At 40.3% G+C, this 5,471-nt stretch overlaps 1 non-coding gene across 1 annotated transcript; it reads right to left on the bottom strand.

The window, feature by feature from the left end:
* Positions 1 to 5,015: 5,015 nt before the first annotated feature.
* Positions 5,016 to 5,088, bottom strand: TRNAC-GCA (transfer RNA cysteine (anticodon GCA)). Its single transcript has one exon. It is a non-coding gene; the product is annotated as a tRNA-Cys (tRNA).
* Between the last annotated feature and the right edge of the window lie 383 nt (positions 5,089 to 5,471).

Below are 5,471 nucleotides of genomic sequence, written 5' to 3'. Positions count from 1 at the left end.
CTCCTAGCCTATGTTTATTAAGCTAATGAACAAGAGCCATAAAACCTCTGGGGAATGCAAAGTCTATTTTAGACCTAAAGTCCTTACATCCAAACAAAAGTACTTCTGAATGTCTTCGGGCTGCATATCTTTTAAAGAATCTGATGAAAAAATACAAACTGACTTGGAAGAAAAATGTCCCACTCCCTTAGAAACGCATACACAAACACATAGAATATCTTGGGGTATAATTCCAGAGAGTTTTCCAGCACTCTGATCTTATTTCTAGAACTGCTTGAGGTTCCTGGACCTAAGATTTAGTCTTGCATAGATTATGATATCAAGGCATGAAATGAAGTAACATTCACTGAGAACTTACTATATTAAGAAAAGGCACTGTAACATCTAATTTAACCTCTACAAACCCCGCAAGCTGTACATCTTTATAATCCCCATTTTACAAATGAGGAAACTGAGGCACAGATAATTTAAGCAACATTTTCAGACAGCTAGTTGGTGGCTTCAAACTCTAGAGTCCATGCATTGAACCACTACATCACTCTCCCTCTCTTGTACACTTTTATTTTAAGGCACGTTGATTTCTGTTTTCTCATTTTTGCAACCCCATCTAGTAGCTCGATTTGGAGGAAGAAAAGGCACCCACTCCAGTATTCTTGCCTGGAACATACCATGGACAGAAGAGCCTGGCAGGCTACCGTCCATAAAGTCACAGAGAGTCAGACATGACTGAGTGATTGAGCCCTAGTACTTAGGTTAGGTAGCTATCCCCATTTGAGTGGGTGTTGAAGGCATTTCCAAAGTGGAGCAAGAGATTTGTTTTTCACTCTCTTTTTCAGACAAAAAAGTCACATTTAATGAAATTAAAAATTAAAGACAAATTTATGGCTTGAGCCTCCTTCCTCCATTAACTACAGGTTGAAACACCCTAGGAACATATCTAATTCCTTTCTTCCCAACTGTCCTTTGCCTTGAGGACTAAGTCAACAGGGTGAGGTTTTGAAGCCATGTGGGGTTTCCTGCAAAAACCTGTCCTGTGGTTCACAGAACAGAGTTTTGTTTCTATAAAGGAAGAGGCAAAGGGAAGAGCAGGAAGAAGAGGAAAAGTGTCACTCTATAGAAAATAGGGATATTGTATGCATAGGATTATACTGGACATTAGATGGACATCTCTGTCCTCACATGTAGGTCTGAATCTAATTGACATGGAAAAAAAATGTTTTAAAGCATTTAACCTCCCTTATCTGAACTCTATCTAGCATTCTTCAGGGCTTGGCTGTTCCCACTCTTGAGTCAATATCTCCTTCCTTAAAACCCCTATCAGCATATACTGCCAGTCCTTCCCTATCATTCAGTGTCAAATGTTGGTCCCATCTTCTTGTTCCAGTGAAATGGCAGACTGAACTAACATAGCCTCCAATCTCCTTCCTCTAAACATGTATAGAAATGCTGGAGGATATACAGCAAAAACTGGAAGCAAACCAAACAGGAAAGAAAAACTGAGAAGGAAAAAGCAGAGACAAGAAGAAATCCCCAGGTAACAGAAATGAAGACAAACGCACAGCCAGAGTTGCCATCTCGGCATTTGTAAATTGATGCTCCAGCAGCCCAGTCGGATATTGGGTCTACATACTGTCTCAAGTGGTGAGAAGCTGGGGTTCAACTGCCCACTTGGTTACAGGAAGGGTAGAATAGGGCCCGTGCAAGAAGGGGAACTAGAACTGACAAGGCCATATGAAGTCAGGATCCTAGAAGGCATATTTGGGCATGCAGGGTACAGAGTCTGAACGCATGTTATCCAACCAAAAGGAAACCTCAGTGCAATAATTAAAACAACAACTGGCTGCTGTCACTGTTTAGATGCTAAGTCGTGTTTGACTCTTTGCAACCCCATGAACTTCAGCATGCCAGGCTCCCCTATCCTCCACTATCTCTTGGAGTTTGCTCAAATTCACATCGATTGGTCGGTGATGCTCTCTTGCCATCTCATCCTCTACCACCCCCCTCTCCTTTTGCCTTCAATCTGTCCCAGCATTAGGATCTTTTTCAATGAGTAGGCTCTTCACATCAGGTGGCCAAAGTATTGGAGCTTCAGTATCAGACCTTCCAATGAATATTTATGGTTGATTTCCTTTAGGGTTGACTGGTATGATCTCCTTGCTGTCCAAGGGACTCTCAAAAGTCTTCTCTAGCACCATAGTTCGAAAGTATCAATTCTTCAGTGCTCAGCCTTATTTATGGTCCAACTCTCACATCATCCATAACTAATGGAAAAACCACAGCTTTGAATATACAGATTTTTGTTGCACAGTGATGTCTCTGCTTTTTAATACTCTATCTAGGTTTGTCATAGATATGCTTACAAGGAGCAAGTGTCTTTTAATTTCATGGCTGTAGTCACTGTCCATAGTGATTTTGGAGCCCAAGAAAATAAAATCTATCACTGTGGACCAATAAAACCACTGAGATGCCCATCATAAGAAAATGCAAGACTACTCTGTAGAAACATCTCACAACCCCAAGGGGCATGAGACATCCCGCAAATGGGAAAAATCCCTTGTTAAAAGTAAGCCTGCAATTGAAAGAAAACAAAATTACAAATCACAAGAGAAAATAATCCTTTAAAAGAGACAGTAAACAGACAGGCAGAACAAAAAGGGAGATTAAAAAAACCACCACAATATTGTAAAGTAATTAACCTCCAATTAAAATAAATTTTAAAAAGACTTAAAAAAAGGGAGACTAATATTCTAAGAATTTAAGATAATAGGACAATCTGAAGCAGGCAATAAAAATAAGTATATTCAAAATTATTAATGACATAAAAGAAAGATTGGAAGCCATAACATTAGAACAAGACATCAGAAATAGCTTTGCCTAAGTCATGTTATACTTCTGGAAAAAAAAAACAAAAACAGAATTATTGAAATTTAAAACTAAATAAATGGCAGGTTAGTTTCCTAGGACTGCCATAAAAAAGTACCACAAACTGTGTGGCTTGGAACAACAGAAATGTATAATTGCACAGTTCTAGGGGCTACAAGTCTGAAATCAATCATTCTCCCTCTGAAACCTGCAGAGGAAAGATGAATCCTTGCTTGCCTCTTTCAATTTTGGATAGTCCCCAAATGTCCCTTGGCTGGTGACGGCATAACTCCAATCTCACACAATATATTCCACATGACTCAGCATACGGTGCTCCCTCTGAGCATGTCTCTGTGTCCAAATCTATCCCCCCTTTTTTATGGACACCAGTCAGATTGGATTAGGGTAATCTTAGTGACTTCATTTTAACTTTCAAATAAGGTCATATTCTAAAGTACTGGCAGTTAGGACTTCAATGATTCTTTCTTGAAGAACACAATTCAACTCATGACAAATAGGTTTAACATTAGATCAGATATAACAGAAAGGAATAAAAGAAAAGATAAATCAGAAAATTATTCAGAATGCAATATTAAAAAAGAGATAGAAAATCTAAAAGAGAAGTTCAGGGCTTCCCTGGTGGTTCAGTGAAACCAACTGCCAATTCAGGGGACACAGGTTCAATACCTGGTCCAGGAAGATCTGACATGCTATGGGACAACCAAGCCTGTGTACCACAACTACCGAGCCTGTGCTCTAGAGCCCTAAAGCCACAACCACTGAGTGCATGTGCAACCACTAGTGAAGCCTGGGCACCCTACAGCCCAAGCCACACAATGAGAAGCCACCGTAATGAGAAGCCTGTGCACTACCACGGCTCACTGCAACTACAGAAAGCTCTTACACAGCAACAAAGACCTAGCACAGTCATAAATGAACAACTAAGAGAGAAGTTCAGAGTTATACAGGACAAAACAAGATTCAGCATACATCTCTTAGAGGAGTTTCAGAAGGATGAGGGAGAAGCAATATTCAACGAGATAAAAGATGAGATTTTTTCCCAGAATTTATGAAAAATAAGTGCTTAGATTCAGGAAACATGCCAAGAGGGAAGCAGAGCAGAATGTCCAAAGCCATATATATATATATATATATATATCTCGCATAATGAATCTAGTGAAAGTTACTCAGTTGTTCCCGACTCTTTCTGACCCCATGGACTGTACAGTGCTATGAATTCTCTAGGCCAGAATACTGGAATGGGTAGCCATTCCCTTTTCCAGGGAATCTTCTCAACCCAGGGATCAAACCCAGGTCTCCCACATTGCAGTCAGATTCTTTACCAGCCGAGCCACAAAGGAAGCCTAGGAATACTGAAGTGGGTAGCTGATCCCTTCTCCAGCAGATCTTTCCAACCCAGGAATCAAACTGGGGTCTCCTGCATTGCAGGTGGATTCTTTTCCAACTGAGCCATCAGGGAAGTCCAATGAACCTATAGAACATCAGAAATAAAATCTTCTAAAATGTTAACTATGAATAAATGAAGATTAGATTGATGGCAGATTTCTCATCAGCAAAAATAGAAACCAAATGAAAACTAAACTATGCCAGTAAAACTTTGGATAGGATTTAACTGTTGGAGGGTGGGGGGATGGTGGCCAGCTGGGAGCACGGTGGGGGCTCTTGGGCCAAGTTCTGTTTCTTAATCTAGGTTTTGATTATATGGGCTCATTGAGCTGTATAATAATGCTATGTGTTTTTTTTTAAATATATATGCATGTGTATATCCTCAGTCACTTCAGTTGTGTCTGATTCTCTGTGACCCAATGGACTATCGCCCACCAGGCTCCTCTGTCCATGGGGATTCTCCAGGCAAGAATACTGGAGTGGGTTGCCATGCCCTATTCCAAGGGATCTTCCCAACCCAGAGATTGAACCAAAGTCTCCTGTATTGGCAGGTGGATTCTTTACCACTAGTGCCACCTGGAAAGCCTGTATGCACACACACACCTATGTGAAAGTGAAAAGTGAAGTCACTCAGTTGTGTCCAACTCTTTGCGACCCCATGGACTTTAGCTTACCAGGCTCCTCCATCTGTGGGATTCTCCAGGCAAGAATACTGAAGTGGGTTGCCATTTCCTTCTCCAGGAGATCTCCCCAACCCAGGGATCGAACCTGGGTCTCCTGCATTGCAGGCAGACACTTTACCATCTGAGCTACCAGGGAAGCTCACACACATGTATACATATACATATTTCAGCAAAAAGTTTTTAAGAGAGAAACCAGAAGAAAAAAGGATAGTATCTTCAAAGCACTGAGGAGAAAAATCCAGCAAAATGATCATTCAAGTAACATGATAAATAAAATAAAGGCATTTTTCAATCAAATGAAGATTGTGAAACTTTACTATTCACCACCCATGTTGAAAGAAGCACTAAAGGATGTGTTTTAACAGGAAAAAACTGTACCCACAATGAAGGAATAATATTGCAAGGAGCAACAATGAGAGAAAAAATTAACATATAAGGTAAATTTAAGTAACACTCCCTGAAAAACCAACAGTACAAAAGACTAGTTTTTAGCAAATGAAGGAATAAAGTCCTGCGGGG

Source organism: Budorcas taxicolor, chromosome 10, assembly GCF_023091745.1.
Source record: "Budorcas taxicolor isolate Tak-1 chromosome 10, Takin1.1, whole genome shotgun sequence".
Classification (NCBI taxonomy): domain Eukaryota; kingdom Metazoa; phylum Chordata; class Mammalia; order Artiodactyla; family Bovidae; genus Budorcas; species Budorcas taxicolor.
This window is presented reverse-complemented; position numbering and strand designations above follow the sequence as displayed.